This window comes from Zootermopsis nevadensis, unplaced genomic scaffold (assembly GCF_977971745.1).
Source record: "Zootermopsis nevadensis isolate Lab colony 2312 unplaced genomic scaffold, Znev_1.0 Znev_ptg000011l, whole genome shotgun sequence".
Classification (NCBI taxonomy): domain Eukaryota; kingdom Metazoa; phylum Arthropoda; class Insecta; order Blattodea; family Termopsidae; genus Zootermopsis; species Zootermopsis nevadensis.
Window position 1 is genome coordinate 3,557,390 of NW_028259143.1, and position 17,645 is coordinate 3,575,034.

Genomic DNA, 17,645 nt, shown 5'->3' on the forward strand with positions numbered 1-17,645 from the left:
ACTTAGCATAGCTACTTATCCCTACAAAGGGGTCACTGATAAAACATGATACGGTTTTCCAATGGAATTCTAAATGTACCACGATTTCTGGCAAGGGACACCTTACACTTTCCTTGGGATGTCCGACAACTACATTCTGCTAGCATGTAATACGCTGAATATAAGTGTCAATCAAATGAAATCATGGTGAATAATAATGAGCATACTTACTTCACATATCTAATACTCATAACGTTTTTAAGCCCAAACAAATTACAGACTTGATAAACATACCACGTCTAAATAATATTTAAGAATACAGTCCGTACCGCAAAGAAAACACATCACTTCACCGTCACAGAGACAAACTGTTCAATGCCGTTTATGAAATAGTCGCTGTTTACAGTGAGAATCGTACGAAAGAGTTGCTGATTATTGACGCAAGTGAATCACGTAATTGCACAGCGCAAAACCCATAAAAGAGACTCAAAACACGTAGTCCGTACCTGCTTCAATACGTGTTTTATCTCGAAACAAGTATAGTATCGATTACGTCTGATGTTGGGGTCCTACAGAGAGTGGAATGGGAATTTAATTTGGGCTCATATCGGCTAGCTTATAATATAAGCCTAAGCCCCACTTGACATGATGCTAAAATTACATTTTGTCCTTTACCTAAAAAAAACCTGCTCGTTGAACAAGATACTAGTAATATACATGAAAAAGTTTTACCATGATTAATCATCAACAATTTTTAGTTGAAATATTTCTCGATAAAGGTAAATAACTAATTAAATATAAGCATATAATATCGTACCTGACTTTGTAATGTGTGATTAAACTCTGCTACAGGGTGTTTGCACCTACGGTAAGAAAGAAATAAAACATCAGGGTTAATAACATGAACATTTATAACAACGAATATGGCAGTCTTCCGGTTTGTTTCGCCGTGTACTCTGGTGGACGTTTATCGACTGATGATGGAGACAACAAGGACGTCTGAAACGTTAGTAAACGTCTACCAGACTACAGGGCTCTACAACCCAGAAATATCTTAGCTAAAAACATTCACTGTTGTTACTTACATACCCATTACTCAAAGTAGATAGTAGAAAATAGATTGGGTGAGTTCATTTCCATCCTTGGACATAAAACGTTCTGTTATAAGACATACGGGCCTATTAAACGTCGAGTTTAAACTTCCAGTGCAGTTTTTATTCTCTAACAGTTATGAAGTTCTATACACGATCGTAAAAAAAATCGATCAAATTGTGTCTGAAACTGCTATAACCCAGTGCATGACATTGCGTACCAAACTACAGCATTGTCGCCCCTGAATACTTCTCTGTTCTCTATTTCGTCTTCTCCGCTCTTATCATTCTGGGTGGGACAATTTCTTTCTACCCCGCTTTCACACTAGAATGGTTATGTCTGATTGTTCGGCCATGATGCAAATTTAGCGGATCCTCGTTATAAAGAAGGTGCCGAGAGAGCTGACACCACTGACGTATAAAGGAATAGTAAGAATTTCAGATCTACGAGCGAGAATGTCAAGAATTTGCTAATAAAGTCTTTCGAATGATTTATTTTAGAAAGAATGTCGCATTTTCTTCACTACCGTACTATATTACGATCTGTAACAAAATTAATTAAAATTTAAAGTGTAAGGTAATTGGATCATACGTCAACGACGACTATCAACAAAACAGTTAATACGTAATGCGAGAACACTTATCATTCTGTATCCAATACTGTCACAAACTGATGCATTATAATGGAGAATGCGTCATTTTTGGACAAAAACTCTACATGGTCCATTGGACAGGAGGCTAGGAGCCAGAAAACTCTTTTCACGTTGAAGACAAAATAAAATATTATGTGAATCCGGGATTCGAACCCCGGTAGTAAAGAATACAGTCTAGTAAGTATATTAACTGAGCTGATATAAATATTATGATAGGGCGTTTAAGTTGCTTATTAATTATGTGTATTCGATACAAAACAACAAAAACTTCTTTTAGCGTACGTGTAATAAATTGGGCATAAAAAGTGCAAAACAGAAAAGGTAACAACAAAGCAACGCCAAATTTAAAAATATGTTCTCATGCACGTGATTAGATGCCCTTATAATTTTCTCTTATATTATTCGTTTTTCGTAATACTGACTTGACATTTCTTTTTCTGTTCAAACATCGGCCTTTACATATGTGCTTATATTTAAATTAATTTAATTTATCATAATTAAAATGATCTTCATTTTATTATATGTTGCATTAAATATGCTATACGTGGTTAAATAAAATGTGGATGAATATAAACAATGGATAATTTTTCTAGTAATTACGAACTAGTGGAAACAAGAAATTCATAAAGGATTTTGAAAGGAAACACTTGATATACAGATATGGAATTGGTAATAAACAATTAAGCTTAAAAACATGCTTTGGAAATATGAAGTGCATTTAATTGGTCCGGGATAAAGGACCGCTGATATTTATTCCAAGAGAAGTCAAATTTTTGGTTTCTATACAAAGCTTTAGTTTTTTTTATAAAAGGACGAAAACACAAGTTTCCATTTTTTAATTCCTTCCATGAACTGAACACAAAAGGGTAAGGAGGTAATTGTGACAATTTGACTGAAAATCATCATTCAGCATTTGATATCTAATTTCAAACGGGTCGTGTCATAATTTCCATTCCAAATTACAGCAATTCTGTCGCTGCCATTCACACAGAGGGCTCCCCCCCCCTTCCCCCGACCCCTTTCACAAGCCTGCATCACTCAATCAGCGAAGTTGTGCTTAACCATCCACCGATTGGAACGTCTCTGCCCACAGCCTACTGCAATACAAACGAGCACAGTGAATGATTTTCATCCTCAGTATTCCACGCGAACTATAGCACTCAGTGGTATCAATTGCATTTTTCGCCATTCATATTAAGAGCACACAAAAGCCTGTCAAACTTCCTACTTCAGAGCCAACTTGTGACAAAATCAAAGATTACTCGGTCATACAAAACCAAAAATTAAAAAAAAAAAACAGTCATTCCAAAATTACACGTACAAAATAAAATATGTACACAATTAATGCCAATTAAATTTATATAAAATAATGTGTTGATTTTGGGCACTTAAAATTCAGCAACAAATTGTCTCTCTACTTAATTAAATCTATTTGTATCTTATATTCGTCATGTTTGTGTTTGATTAAATATATTTATTTGTACAGTCTATACACAAACGTTTGAAGTTTAATGGTGTCGTATTTACGATTAAGAGCGCTAATATAATATTTTATACAACAAATGTTTTAATATTATATAATTTTTACAACACCATTAAACTTCAAACGTTTGTGTATAGACTGTACAAATAAATATATATTAAATCTATTTGTAAAAGTCTGATGATTATCTGATGGTCTGTGACAAATGTTGATTCGATACACTAATACCCTGTTGTATATTGCCCACTGAGGTATATTATATGCTCGACGTTTCGGGGTGCACGTTGTATCCCAGGGTTCAGGAAACCGGTGTTCAAAACAGATACATTACATTTTTATTTCTAACAATAATGACGACAGTCGGGTTCAATCCTGGGACCTTCTGGAGTAACCCGATTTGTTATTACACTTTACCATAGCATATATAGATTAGTCCGAATGAATTATATAACCATTCTTGTATTAAGATCGCAAGATGGACAGATGCTTTGGTTCCTGTATGAGACAGACACAGGTAAATTTCCACAAAGTCAGCCCGCAGTCTGCTAGATGGAAGTTTAAAATTAATAGGGGTAGGACATTCAGAGCGCTCTTGGCGTCACACAGCTGAGCATGCGGATGTGACCTACACTGCTTGGCTGTCAGCATGGTTGCGTTCAGCTTCAGGATATTCAAATGTTGCTGAGCTCGACAGAATGTCTGCTGATGATGGTCTCTCTGCCGAGCGTCCATCAGCGGGTATTTCTGAGAGAGAGAGAGAGGGAGAGAGCCATAAGAAACGTGACAGCACGGACTGTCAGTTGTATTTCCCGATGGAGTGGTTAATTTGTACAGAAGTATACCAGTTCGTGTTAACCGTGTTACCCCAGCTAACACTTTGAAAAACGAACAAAAACAAAAAGTTTGACTTCGCTTCGAAGTTCACTTGTACTCCATACACTGGAACAGAACTCATCAGTTAAAATGCATCGGTAGCCAGCTAGTTGAGGCGGACGTGGCTTACAGTATGGAAAGTTGGTGGACTGCTGGAAACACGGTAATAAACATAAACAACACATAACCATACTATCAGCTTCTTAAGATGAATTCTCTTCCATGGAATCAGTTATTATACTTCACAAAATCCCACTTACTATTGGTCACTATTCGGAACCAGATGATTCGTGCCCACAACCAACTACACAACTCCTTCAAACTGCATTTGGACAGAACTCTCCTATCTGTTCTAAAGAATTTCAGGTGGTATTTTAAGTTTACGCTGTACGCCTAAATAAACAATCTAAAAACCTCAGATGATGATGCGATAATCTCCATGAGACCAAAATTAATTGACATAAAACAGATTTATGATGAATCAGTCATTAATGACCCTCGGTCTCTAGGCTGTAATTCCTGTGAGTACAGAAACAACTGCAGTTGGCAGGCCTGTAATCTGCACTGTGCACTTTTCATGTGCTGTGACAGCTTTTACCCATCTCTTCGTTCTTATAATGAGGAAATGCTTTTAGGATCGAATCCCAGCTTTCTCTTACTCTCTTCGTCTTGATTACTCCTTCACGGTCTCAAGTTTTTTTTTTCATTTTTAACTCGGCAGATAGTTGGGTGTAATCAGTGCCTCTACTGCGATGGCTGGATGAGAAAAACCTAGAAATCTGAATTTAAATGTATTTCGGAGTTATTTGTAGTTCAAGGGACCAAACGCGTTCTGGTTCAATATAACTCGTCACGAAATTCGTTTCTATTGACACAGCTCCGTTCTAGATATCATTTTACTTCGTTCATACGCTTTTGAGACTTTTTCTCTACACAATACTGGGAACGACCCGTTCTTCAAGTGCCTGAGCACTGCGGGTCCAAACCTTTCGTCGCTTTGATCTATAGACATTCGGTAGGACTCCTTGGACGAGGGATCGGCCCGTCGCAAGGCCTCTACCTGTACACAGGACAGCACGACACAGAAAAACGCGGACAGACATCCATGGCTTGAGTGGGATTCGAACCCACGGTCCCAGTGACCGCACGGCCACTACGTACCCCTTCTCTACACAATATATCTGATAAACGACTTAAAATTTTACGCTATTCTCGCATAATAACATTGAACACTCAGACTTAAAAACATCAGTCTTCATTGCCTTTTTACCATCATTCTATGCCATATTCGAAAACCTTCATTTCTGAACGTGACTGTACCCCATTTCAATGTGTTTACAAATGCAGTACAGACGAGAACCAGGAGCTGGCTGTTAGTCGGTTAATGCACAGTATTCAACGCGGTGGCGCTATATTTCCCCATCAAGAGCTTGGAAGAAGATCGGCACAAGTGACTTTCATCCGTTGTCAGGGACTGCGTAATTGAAAGAATCGAAGGCACTGAACATTAACTCAGCATAAGTTGTTTATGCAGCTTTAAAGTTTATAGTAAACATGCTTTAGTACAAGAAATCCCACTACAAAAGTATATATTGGACCCTCTTCCAACATTGACGATAAAAATACATGTCATAATTATCTTATTCGATTCAGTGGTGATTAAAGGTAACATGTACAACCTAGCAAAATCAAAAATCAATTCCTCCTTTCATTCGATAAGTAAAGAGTGTCCCGCATAACTCAGAACCCATCACGCCAGTTCGCTTCTGCTGAGGCATCCAATCGTTGTGAGTTTCACGTTAAGTTGGACATTCTGCATATTTCCATTTTACACTGATTAAAACGCTGTTCACTTGAGATGCTTTCAGTTTTAAACTCTTGAGAGAAGGTGAAATTTGGGGAATTGCCTTCAAATTCACAAAAGTAAAAGGTAAAAATTTCGGGGGAACGTTCTAGATTTTTTACGATAAGCTTCAATTTCCAAACATGGTGACATTTTACTTTCTCAGTGTGACGAGTACAAATAAATATGGTTGCCTTGTGAGATGCCGAACCATATAGTGCTGTAAATGCTGACCGACATCTCAGAGGACCTTACTGCCTCCATTATCAGAGTAACTTCTTTGCTATTTTGTTCGTCCTCGTGAGTCTGTGTTTCAGTTACTTCCTGAAGCTTTCTTTCGTGGACACTGGAGGGAGTAATTCGCTGCATTCACGTTCAGGTAGCGTTATCTGTAGATACCTGATTTCTTATGCGGGGGCTAAGATGGCTTCCTCTCTTTTATATATTGTCCTTCACTCGACGTTCCTCGCAGTACGAAGGAGCACACCCATAATACCAGAGATTTGTGGTAAGTTAGGTTAATGACTTCTCCTTGCATCATGAACGGCCGGTTGAAATCCCACTCGAAATCGATTGTCAGCGAAGGGATTACTGTGGTTCTCGTCCATTCTTCAAGTTACAGTATTTTAAAATTGCCAATAACCAACATATAAACACATACCAACGGACGTCTGTCCATCACAGAGAGAGATTTTCAAGCATGTCATGTAGAAGCTGAACGAGATATTTTAACGTTCCTTTGAAACGTCGATAACATCGTAAGATCATATAGCGTCATAACCCAAGAAGGCGACTATCGACATCGCTGTTATAACTTCAAATCTTAGATACACAGATATCTTCATTCAGACCTATAACTTTTATTTGTATCCTTTGATTCTGTGCAGCACATCCGTAGCATTATACTTTTTGCAGAAATGGGTTAAAAATGTAATAGACACAACGACTTCAGCATTATCGTAACGAACGCATTTAAAAAAAAACGCTTACTCCAGACTGAAGAAGGAACTATTTTCTTCTCTTTGGGTCTCCCATCCGAACTGCGTTGTAAACCTAACTTCATTAGTTACACCATTTATCACCAGTTGCAGGTTTCATTCTCTCAACGTGCAGCGTTTGCAGATAAGGAGACCGTGCGTTGATATCGTAAGACTCTTGCTCGATCAGTGTGAACGTCGCGTGTCTATTGATTTCACGTTACAGATCGCACTGCAGGCTTCTCCTGCTCGAGAAGAGCTGGTTTCCGTCTCCTGCCGAGTATTTGAATCTCCTAGCCGGAAACTGTCTCGCGACATGTCCGTTCTACCGGTCCTGTCACCTTGTAATGTCAAGACGTCGAGCAGTGGCGGCTAGTGAACTCCCTTAACACACCGATCAGGTACACTTAGCTCCATGCCAACTGTTAACAGTTCTCCTCTTCAAGTTACTGTAAAAATGTATTACTTTATACGATTAACAGAACAGCCAGGTTACATTTTACTTTTTCGTGGCGACGAATAAGATAACTTAATTCAGAGATCAAACGATTAATGCTGCTTATGAATAATCGCTGTATAGAAATCACATAAATACAAAATGGAGAGTTGCCGATTCTTAAAGCTCACGGTGCATATAATTACGACTAGGTTTTAAAGGTTTAGACATTATTACATGAGACAAAACTGGCTTCTAGCAGCATTTATTAAACTACTTTGAATATCGTAAAAATTAGACATAAATGTAGCAGTGGAAATAATATAACCCGCTAAAATAAAAGTATATACATAAAATATCGCTGTCTCAATAGCAGATTTTTAATTTATTGTTTACTGAATGACGATATGGCGTCTAATGAAAGAAAGGTTAATTAATAATAAATTGGGAAAATATGGAAGGAAGCGGTCGTGTACTATCCCAGTATTTGTCTGTAAGGACTTAGAAAAACCACGAAAAACTTCAGTTAGGACAGCCGGTCTCCGGATGGGGATTCAAACCCGACTGGAGTACATTCGATCGATACTTCCTGTAACAACAGATGTTGAAAAGATAATTCTGTACTTTCGATAAATGTTTTTTTTTAATCATCCGTGTATTATTAATAACATATGTTTCATCATGTACTTGCTTCTTATATTTCGTAAGAAGATCCAAATATGAGAATTTGTTCTATACACAACCTGTACTTATATACAAGGCAGTGGGATGAACTGAATCATTCTCCCTTTGTTTTAACAACTCATTAACTTCGTTCATCCAGAACATTACAGAGAGAAGTGTCTGAAAAAATTCTCTTAAGCTACAGAGAATCATATTACCGAACATGAACTTCGAATGAGCAAAATTCCAAATTCATGGAAACACGTGTGGATTTATTATGTCTGGTTTCGCTGTTTCCCGTTCCAGACTTACGCTGCAGGGCTTGCAGGAATGATTAAGTGTCTGTGGATAGATATCTATTACAAATTGGATTTCAACACAGAATGGGGAGTTACTCGTATAATGTAACGTACCATACACATGACGATACGCACAATCAAAACAAACACGCGACACCCACAAACAGTTTCCAGACGCACGTCCTGTTCTGTCTGGGCCACAGTTTTTACTCTCTGAGTGTTGTGTATTGTTTCCAAGGGCCCAGTATTCACTCTAGATCTAGTCAGATTAAAACACAGAAACCGCCATACTAAAAATGTGTTGATTGTCAAATGATACAGGTATTTAAGAGTTTATACAGATGAACGTACAGTCAGAAAATTTTAACTTTAACGCATTAGAAACATGAGAGACCAAAATAAAGGTCATTCAAATCGTCTGACTTCTCTTGCAGTGAAACCGAACTTGTAATTTATAGGCGAAGTCGAAGCACGAACGTCCAGTGGTCAACTGTGACGTGCTAACACGCAGTTTGTTAAGCAGGTAGACACACCTTCATAACGAGCAACAAGCAGCAGAACAGTTTCCACGTAAGGGCCCTAGAAATAGCGTCTCTGCCGCTGAGATCAGCCAGCAAACTTACATCGTCTGGTGCTTTACCTACGACGACAGCGCGAGCTACCCTAGTCCAGCCGCTAGTCCACGAGTACTGCTGACGTAACGTAAAGTAACGTAGCTATCTCGCGTACCTGATACTCGGTGCAACACGACCTAATGATTCTCGAAAGGTTTGTGACGATGGTCTGTTCACTGAACACCTACTAGCAAGCTGCCAGCATTGCTACTGCAGCGAAATCCGATTTCTGCTTACATTTCGTACCAGTTTTTATTTCCAGAAAGCTTGCAGTATACCTGATCATTCAATACGCATATTTTTTATTTTTTATTTATTTATTATTGACTGCAAATGGGTTTATACCCGGTGGCAGTGACCTACAATAAGATACAAAACAATGAGACAGAACAGAACAATGAGATACATCAACACAATGAGACAGAACAAAACAATAAACAAAAGGACACAACAAAAACAATAAGACAGAACAGAACAATGAGATACATCAACACAATGAGACAGAACAAAACAATAAACAAAAGGACACAACAACAAAAATAAGACACAACAAACAATGAGATACATCAACACAATGAGACAGAACAAAACAATAAACAAAAGGACACAACAAAAACAATAAGACAGAACAGAACAATGAGATACATCAACACAATGAGACAGAACAAAACAATAAACAAAAGGACACAACAAAAACAATAAGACACAACAAACAATGAGATACATCAACAAAGAGACAGAACAAAACAATAAAAAAGGACACAAAAAACAATAAGACACAACAAACAATATAAGACACAACAAATCTGAATGTCATAGGAGAAATGTCTTATACCTAACTCAAGACCTTAACCGGGAATCAAACCCACATCAGATTTTGGGTTTGCAACTTCTGTTCCCATCATCTCCCCGCCAAAATAAACATCTCTGTTCTTTGTGCCCTTCCGCTGTGCTTGGTTTCCGCTCTCACCGAGATTCGTATCGGATTTTTGACAACTGTTAACAGTTCTCCTCTTCAAGTTACTGTAAAAATGTATTACTTTATACGATTAACAGAACAGCGAGGTTACATTTTACTTTTTCGTGGCGACGAATAAGAAGATCACTTAATTCAGAGATCAGACGATTAATGCTGCTTATGAATAATCGCTGTATATAAATCACATAAATACAAAATGGAGAGTTGCCGATTCTTAAAGCACACGGTGCATATAATTACGACTAGGTTTTAAAGGTTTAGACATTATTACATGAGACAAAACTGGCTTCTAGCAGCATTAATTAAACTACTTTGAATATCGTAAAAATTAGACATAAATATAGTATGTTACGTTGCTCTTCTGAAGGAATAAGCATGCCGAGTTTCGTGAAAATCAGTCTATCCCCTCTCGTGAACATGCATATGACTTATATTTGATACAGTTTGCCATGAATACCCCCCGCTTTAAATTTCTGGATAGCAGATTGGAGTACAAATAATTCTGACAGAAGTCCTGGAATGCAGGAAGTTCCCATAAAAAGTATTCCTTCGATCAGACAGACAGCTCCGATTGGAAACGTCCTTTGTCTGATGCGATTTGTTTCATGCGCTATTCAGGGAGGGAAGTATACAATTTACATTACGTTCTTCTAACGCATTATTTTGACCGTCTTAACGAAAAGCATGTGCACGCCAGATTGGCGTCAATCGCTGAACCTCACCAAAACGCTTATCCGTTAATCAGAAAATTTATGTAATTATTCAGCTCCGTGCTAAGATAACGCCACAACCTACGTATGCAAATGTGGATTTTTTTCTAACCAGCCTTTTACAAATGTTAAATATGTGACCTTACTAATCCTAAACACAGTGATCGCGTTTACTATAAACCATGCTAATCAACGCAGTGTTCGAGAAATATCCTCCGAGCCCTTACATAGACACTAGGTCTACCCTCATGTCAAGAGCTAACCGTAAGTACAGAGCATTAAATAATTACGAACTTCGTTAACACAAATAAAACATAATTTGTATCGTTTCCAAGAGAAACTCACTTAAAATTCCTTCTAGCGTAAGTTAAGTATTCTTCTTGAGAAGCTAATCGTCTTTCAGCTGGTCAAAAATTTCTCTGTATCTTATGGAATCCAAAAATTATTTGCTCCCTAAGCTACATCAATCCAGTCTACACGTCCACATCTAAGTTAATACCAATTTTAATATTATACTCTCTTATAAGAATGGGTCTCAGAAGCGATTTCTTCCTTCAGATGCTCCGACAAAAGTATTTTAAACATTCGTACTACATGCAGCACCCATCTAATGTTTCTTGATTTGATCACCTGGTGACAAGTTTCATAATTTAGGTATGTACAATTGATTCATTGCCATTTGAAACTTACATTCTTACAAAAAAATTGTAATTATTTGTTTAAAATAAGTCAACAAGTAATTTTCTTTGTGGCAAAATGTCCGAATGTGGTATTATCACTTTATTCATAAAAAAAATTGACACAATATTACGGACAAACTTATAGTGCAAGCAGCTATCTGAGGTGATTTTTGCCTCTATCATCAGGACTATGACGATGATGGTGATGGTGGCAGCAAACACCTCTGAAGCCCTATAACTGATAAATAGTTTATTCCTAACTTATTATCAGTTCTGTACATAGTTAGATACAATGTATAATCAGAATTGGCTTAATCAGTCCAGATAAATGATTTGTACTTCGATCCCCGAAATAACATGCAATATTTCCATCCATCCAGAGGGTAAGCAACGTCGAGTTTGAACATTTGTAGCCCACAGCCTTCTAGATCACTGTCCTGTCGGTTGTATGTGCTCTTACTTAATTACGCAAACAGTAATTGGGAGCTTTGTTGTCGTGTCCAAGTCGTTTGTATTGTTAATAATTTGTGTGGGGAACCCCCCCCCCCCACAAACCAAATCCTATCTTCGCTGTTATAGACAAACAGAAACGCCCTCGGAGGCTAAGTAAAGCAACGCTTTCAAAATTCTAATTAAAATGTACACAATTTAAATATGCTGTCGACGGCCTGGAGGGCGCACTGACGTTTAAGCGTGTACTTTTTAGGTTTCCGCCTGCTACCTCAAATTCAAACACCGCCTAGAGTCTGGACCTCATGATACCCGATAATGAGGCTGGATGCCTCTAGTTAAAGATTTAACCATTCTCAAATTCATAAATGTTTCTACACGCTTTTGTTAAAAACATTCTGGGATATCAATATGAAACGCGTTGTATACGTTAATCAGCAAGGAATCATAATTTAAATATATCAGCTTCGTTCTCTCTCAGAGTGACGGACCAATATAGGTTAAAATAAAAATAATTTTTAAGTATCTTGGCTGCTATAAGAATACGGTATTTAAAGTACCTAAATGCAATAAATAACGTGTTGTACCACAACATAAACATCATTACGTAGAGACTATTATGATAATAATAATCTTATTAAATATATTCCACCATTGCAAGAATAGGACATCCATAAGCAGTGACAGTTATTATTTATTATATTTATTTAGTGTTCTGTCTGACGACAGGTCCATATGAACAGGATCCTTCCATCCTTTTCTCGGACTGGGACCTGTTCATATACGTTCTTGGCAGATGATCCAGAAGTGGTTTGCCATTGCCTTCTTCTGTGTGTGAATGGAGTAATTGTTGGGATGCCACGGAGGAAAACTCTGTGTTGCCTAGACCACGGCCTTGCCCAACACAAGTTATAAATTCGGGCACCGCCGGGAATCGAACCCGAGACCCCAGGATTACAAGGCCAGCGTTCTAACCGCTAGAAAAATAATTGCTTCTATTATTCAGAAAAATCCTTCACTGGGTCGTATCATGAGTCAACCAAATCCCTTTCACAGACAGATTCTCTCTAAAATCAACTTTAATATTATCCCTTAACATACGCCATGTATCCTAACTGACCTCTTCCAGACTGGCATTCCGATTAAAATTGCACATTCATTCTTCGTTTGAACACCCCTGACCCAAAGACAGAGAGAACAAATTACAAAGCTCTTAATTATGTAATATTCTAGATGACACGAAATTAAACTACATTAAAAGCTTCCCTTAGCTTTATTTGGAAATGCGGTCGCCGCAATTTGTCATACCCGCCCCGCTAAGGTCGTGTGAAGCCAAACGAAAGTAATCACAATTATGAATAGATGGTGAAGGATGAGGCTGCAGCCCACTTTAAGGAATAGTTTCCAGCATTTCCCTGCAGGGGTTGGGATTCTCCATTCATAAAACAGGATCCAGTAATTTACAAATGAATTAAAACGCCAAGTTGGAGCTACATACTAATTCCGATTCGGTCAGAAATAAGTCACTCATTTAGGTCTCACGATTGAAAAATTGGGAGACTTTGTCTTTGGGATAATTCGTTACAGGGTTCTGCACCTAACAGAAAATGTGGATTCCTATTCAATTTAAAAGAAAATTTAATTTGCATTTAACTTAAGCACGCTTACTACCTGATTACGTTAAGATATGTCCATGATATGGTGTTCTGTACGTATATTATTAAATTAAAATTAGAAAAATAATAACTTTAATTTATATTTAAGCTTAAAATACGAATTAATAACTCAAATAATTTCTGTAACGATATAAAACTAGCCGATATGTTCAGTTATCTCGAATTCTTACGTCATATGAAGGAAAGAAATATAAGCGAAAATGTGTATGTCTGGAAAGTTATTGGCATTAACATCGAAGTTTTCAAGCCTTCAGAAGTCCAGAATAAAAAATTATAATATCCTTGCCCTAACGACACTTTCACATGAGAGTAAGTTACATGAGAATAACAAAAAACTTACAAAGGCTGTAATGAAATCCGTGAGAAGAACATCGTAATACAGTTGGATAAACTAAAAAAGAAGGAAAGAAAGACATTCAAGAAACTACTGGACATAGTTTTGAAATATAAAACCAATTTGATTAATGTCACTTACAAAACAAAAGAAATCAGAGTTTTCAAATTATTCAAAATTTACAAACAGCGCTGATTAAAAAACAGATGACAGACTTTACAAAGAGGATTATTATTATTATCATCATCATCAAAGTAATTTAACTATTATTATTATTATTTAGTATTATTTAGAATTATTAAATTGAATTATATTATATCAGATCTAAAACTTCTTGACGATGGTGAAGAGTCAATTGAATAAAAATTTTCTTGGATATTATCCATCGTCTAGTAATTATAAAACGTAAAACGACGTTTCGGAGATGGGACTCTATCTCCGTCTTCAGGTTCCTATACAGTTGGGCCCACTAGATAGAGCTAATCCCTATCTCTATCTAGTGGGCCCAACTGTGTAGGAACCTGAAGACGGAGATAGAGTCCCATCTCCGAAACGTCGTTTTACGTTTTATAATTACTAGACGATGGATAATATCCAAGAAAATTTTTATTCAATTGAATTATATTACTTAGGTATCGTATTTAGCCCATTTATTTGTGAAATATGATTCAATAAATGAATCTAATTATTATTAATATGGTACATTTATATATTTAATTTCATTCGTTTGTTTTACTTTTATTATTATTGAAATAAATTAATTACTTATTATATTTTATCCTGTACTCTGGTTTAGTGCTTGGCTGTTATTGGCCTTTTTGGCTGTTGTCAAGCATTTAAATAATTGGATTGAATTGAATTGAATTAAATCATCATTAAACTTTGTTTCATACCTTTTACACTTATTAAGTCTTACTGTCACTACATACGCACAGTAACTCCCTATGAGACTTGGCCTTTCACGAGAGTTTCCAGCCAGCTTTTCGACATTTGGCAAGCACTCTCTGGTCAATGTTATCAGCCTTTCGCTAGGTCCCTACTACAACGCGCAGAGACGCGGACAAATATCCACTGCGACAATTCCGAAATACTTAACCTATTTAAACATATATCTTATTATATAAGGCACTGCGTTAAAATTGAGGTCCAAGATTAACAAAATCAAATGATCTCATACACTGATCGCTCTACGCAGCAGACCAACTCCAGCGTGACCCACTTTGTACTGAATGAATTCCATACACACTCAATAGCAAACATAAATGCAAATTTTAAGAGTCTTTGGTATATTTCCAGTCTCGAAACCACCATGTCGTAAGAACACATTTTTACTGACAATTCTTTTCCCCCCATTTATTTAAACCAGTTTAAATTTATTACTAACTCCGTGATGCCATGATACGTATGCGGTAGGTTGTGATATCACGGATTAGAAGGCGTTCGGAGTGGGTTGTTTGTTAAATATAACTGTTTTTCGTAAATATATGTTAAGACAGCTGATTATCTTACCTCATTATCACATAATTTAAGAGAAATTTTAGATGTTTAAGTGTCTAGAAGTGTTTCGAGCCTCATGTGATAATTTTCCTTAAACCAACACTCAGAGACATGATTTCATTTCACATTATAGGCTATTAGGGGAGTGTTATTAAATATCTGTTGTATTGTGATGGGTAATGGCCGATTAAACACTTGTTAACTTATTGCAAATTATAAATAAACAAAATGTCAAATTAAAAATATTAATGGAGCATTTTCCAAGCAATGAGGAAAAGTAATGTAATCAGATTGTGTTTCTAGAGAAAACAAAGGCTTTTATGGGGATGAGGGTCTCACCTCCCATTCCATTAAGCAACAGAATATCATTTAATAATCTGCTATCTGTTGCACGCAGTCACGATGATAAAAAAACCGAAATTATATTTAACTTTCCGCAAGACAATTAGATTCGTTGAAACTTCTAAGACCCGCAGTCCTAATAGTACCGCGTCACGTGCCTTTGTTTTCATTATTTTGATGTTCAAGCATGGTTTTCTTCCCAAGACCTGCAATTTCACTACTTGAAATCGTGGTAATAACACTCGGATTAAAGTAAAGAGTCGGATATTATTCAATTACACGGTAATAAAAATTCAGTTTCACTGCTGTATGTTGTTCTATGACGCATATGCGTATTAAGTGAATTATTTCATAAACTCTTCAAATCTTACTACGTACGAGGTGCGCTCGGAAAGTTGCCAGACTGCGCGTATAAAAACCCGTACACTAATCTCATTTATTAAATTCATCCATCACCAGCCGTTTTGGCGAGTCTTTGGCAAAATTTGATGCACACGCCATTCCAAAATCGCATGAGGGTCGGTGTAATGCACTACCAAAACACCCGTAACTAAGAAACAAATGCTAATTCGATGATGCCGGCTGGCACACTGATTCACTATGAATGTAGGCCGCACCCCCTAGCGGCAGAAGCTCGTACTACATCCGGTTCTCCCTCTATTGACACAGTCTTGAAAGTTTCCGATCGCACCTCGTATTTCCTCAGCCAAAAACACGAAATTGTGTTACTTCATATCTTCTTCACCCTGCCTCTAATTAACGAGGTATGACGTACAGAAATAAAAGTCCGGACTTCAGCTATGGAAAGGTTTGACTTATAAACTTTGAAGTACGAAATACATTCTACATGTCTCTTAGTAAAAAGGCATATGCAATTCTGCAAATAGTATCGGAGTCTATGTAAATGAATTATTCGTTCTCGTTAGTAATAAATTACAAACTACACGTAAAGATTGCGTCAGAAATGTACCCCTACGAGGATGAGTGCTCTATTGCAGTGGTATTCAACCTGGGTTACGCGAAGACATCTTAGGGGGTACGTGAAATTTAAAAGAAATATTATTTTATGATTAACACTGAATAATCAGTAATGTAATTTATTTAATTTATTTTACATATAGATTATATATTATGTATAACTTTAATTATAAACCAAAAACTTTGGGGGTACAAAGTTGAAGAGAAATTATATCAGGGGGTACGCGAAGACATCTTAGGGGGTACGTGAAATTTAAAAATATATATATTATTTTATGATAAACACTGAATAATCAGTAATGTAATTTATTTAATTTATTTTAGATGTAGATTATATACTATGTATAACTTGAATTATAAACCAACAACTTTGGGGGTACAAAGTTGAAGAGAAATTATATCAGGGGGTACGCGAAGACATCTTAGGGGGTACGTGAAATTTAAAAATATATATATTATTTTATGATAAACACTGAATAATCAGTAATGTAATTTATTTAATTTATTTTAGATGTAGATTATATACTACGTATAACTTGAATTATACACCAACAACTTTGGGGGTACAAAGTTGAAGAGAAATTATATCTGGGAGTACGCGAACAAAAAAGTTTGAATACCACTGCTCTATTGGATGGACCGGACATATCACCATCGTCGCTTAGGAAACAGAGGTAATTCATGTTCCGGATTCGACCTCATATCTTTACGTATATTTTGTTATTTTACCATGGCACACAATTCATCATCGTCTACACGTGAAACTTCACTGGCTGTTTCGGGTTATTCAAGAAAACTCGTAAGACTGCGTCAGTAATATGACCCCGTCTCTTTAAATGACGTGAAAGCTCGTTCTTAACATTTAATGAATTCTCGTATGGAAAAAGTTCTGAGCTCCCTTTCCTTGTGGATTCGCTTATAAAAACAGCAGCATGAAGTAGAGCGTGTAAGTAGTACATAAGCTCAGAGCTGGTCTGGTTGTGGAATTACGGGGAGGGCAGTTAATGAACATGGTGATACATGTTGTGGGCTCGAATAAGAAGTGAACGTCTGGCGAGGTCAGCAGTGTATAGTTTTTAGAAAGACTA

The 17,645-nt window shown here is 36.9% G+C and overlaps 1 long non-coding RNA gene across 1 annotated transcript in view; it reads right to left on the reverse strand.

Moving 5' to 3' along the window:
* The window catches only part of LOC110831525 (uncharacterized), a 411,921-nt gene that overhangs the window by 293,404 nt on the left and 100,872 nt on the right, over positions 1-17,645 (reverse strand). Inside the window, exon 2 of the long non-coding RNA XR_015534671.1 lies at positions 797-842. This is a non-coding gene — a long non-coding RNA (uncharacterized LOC110831525). The remainder of the gene's footprint in view (positions 1-796; positions 843-17,645) is intronic.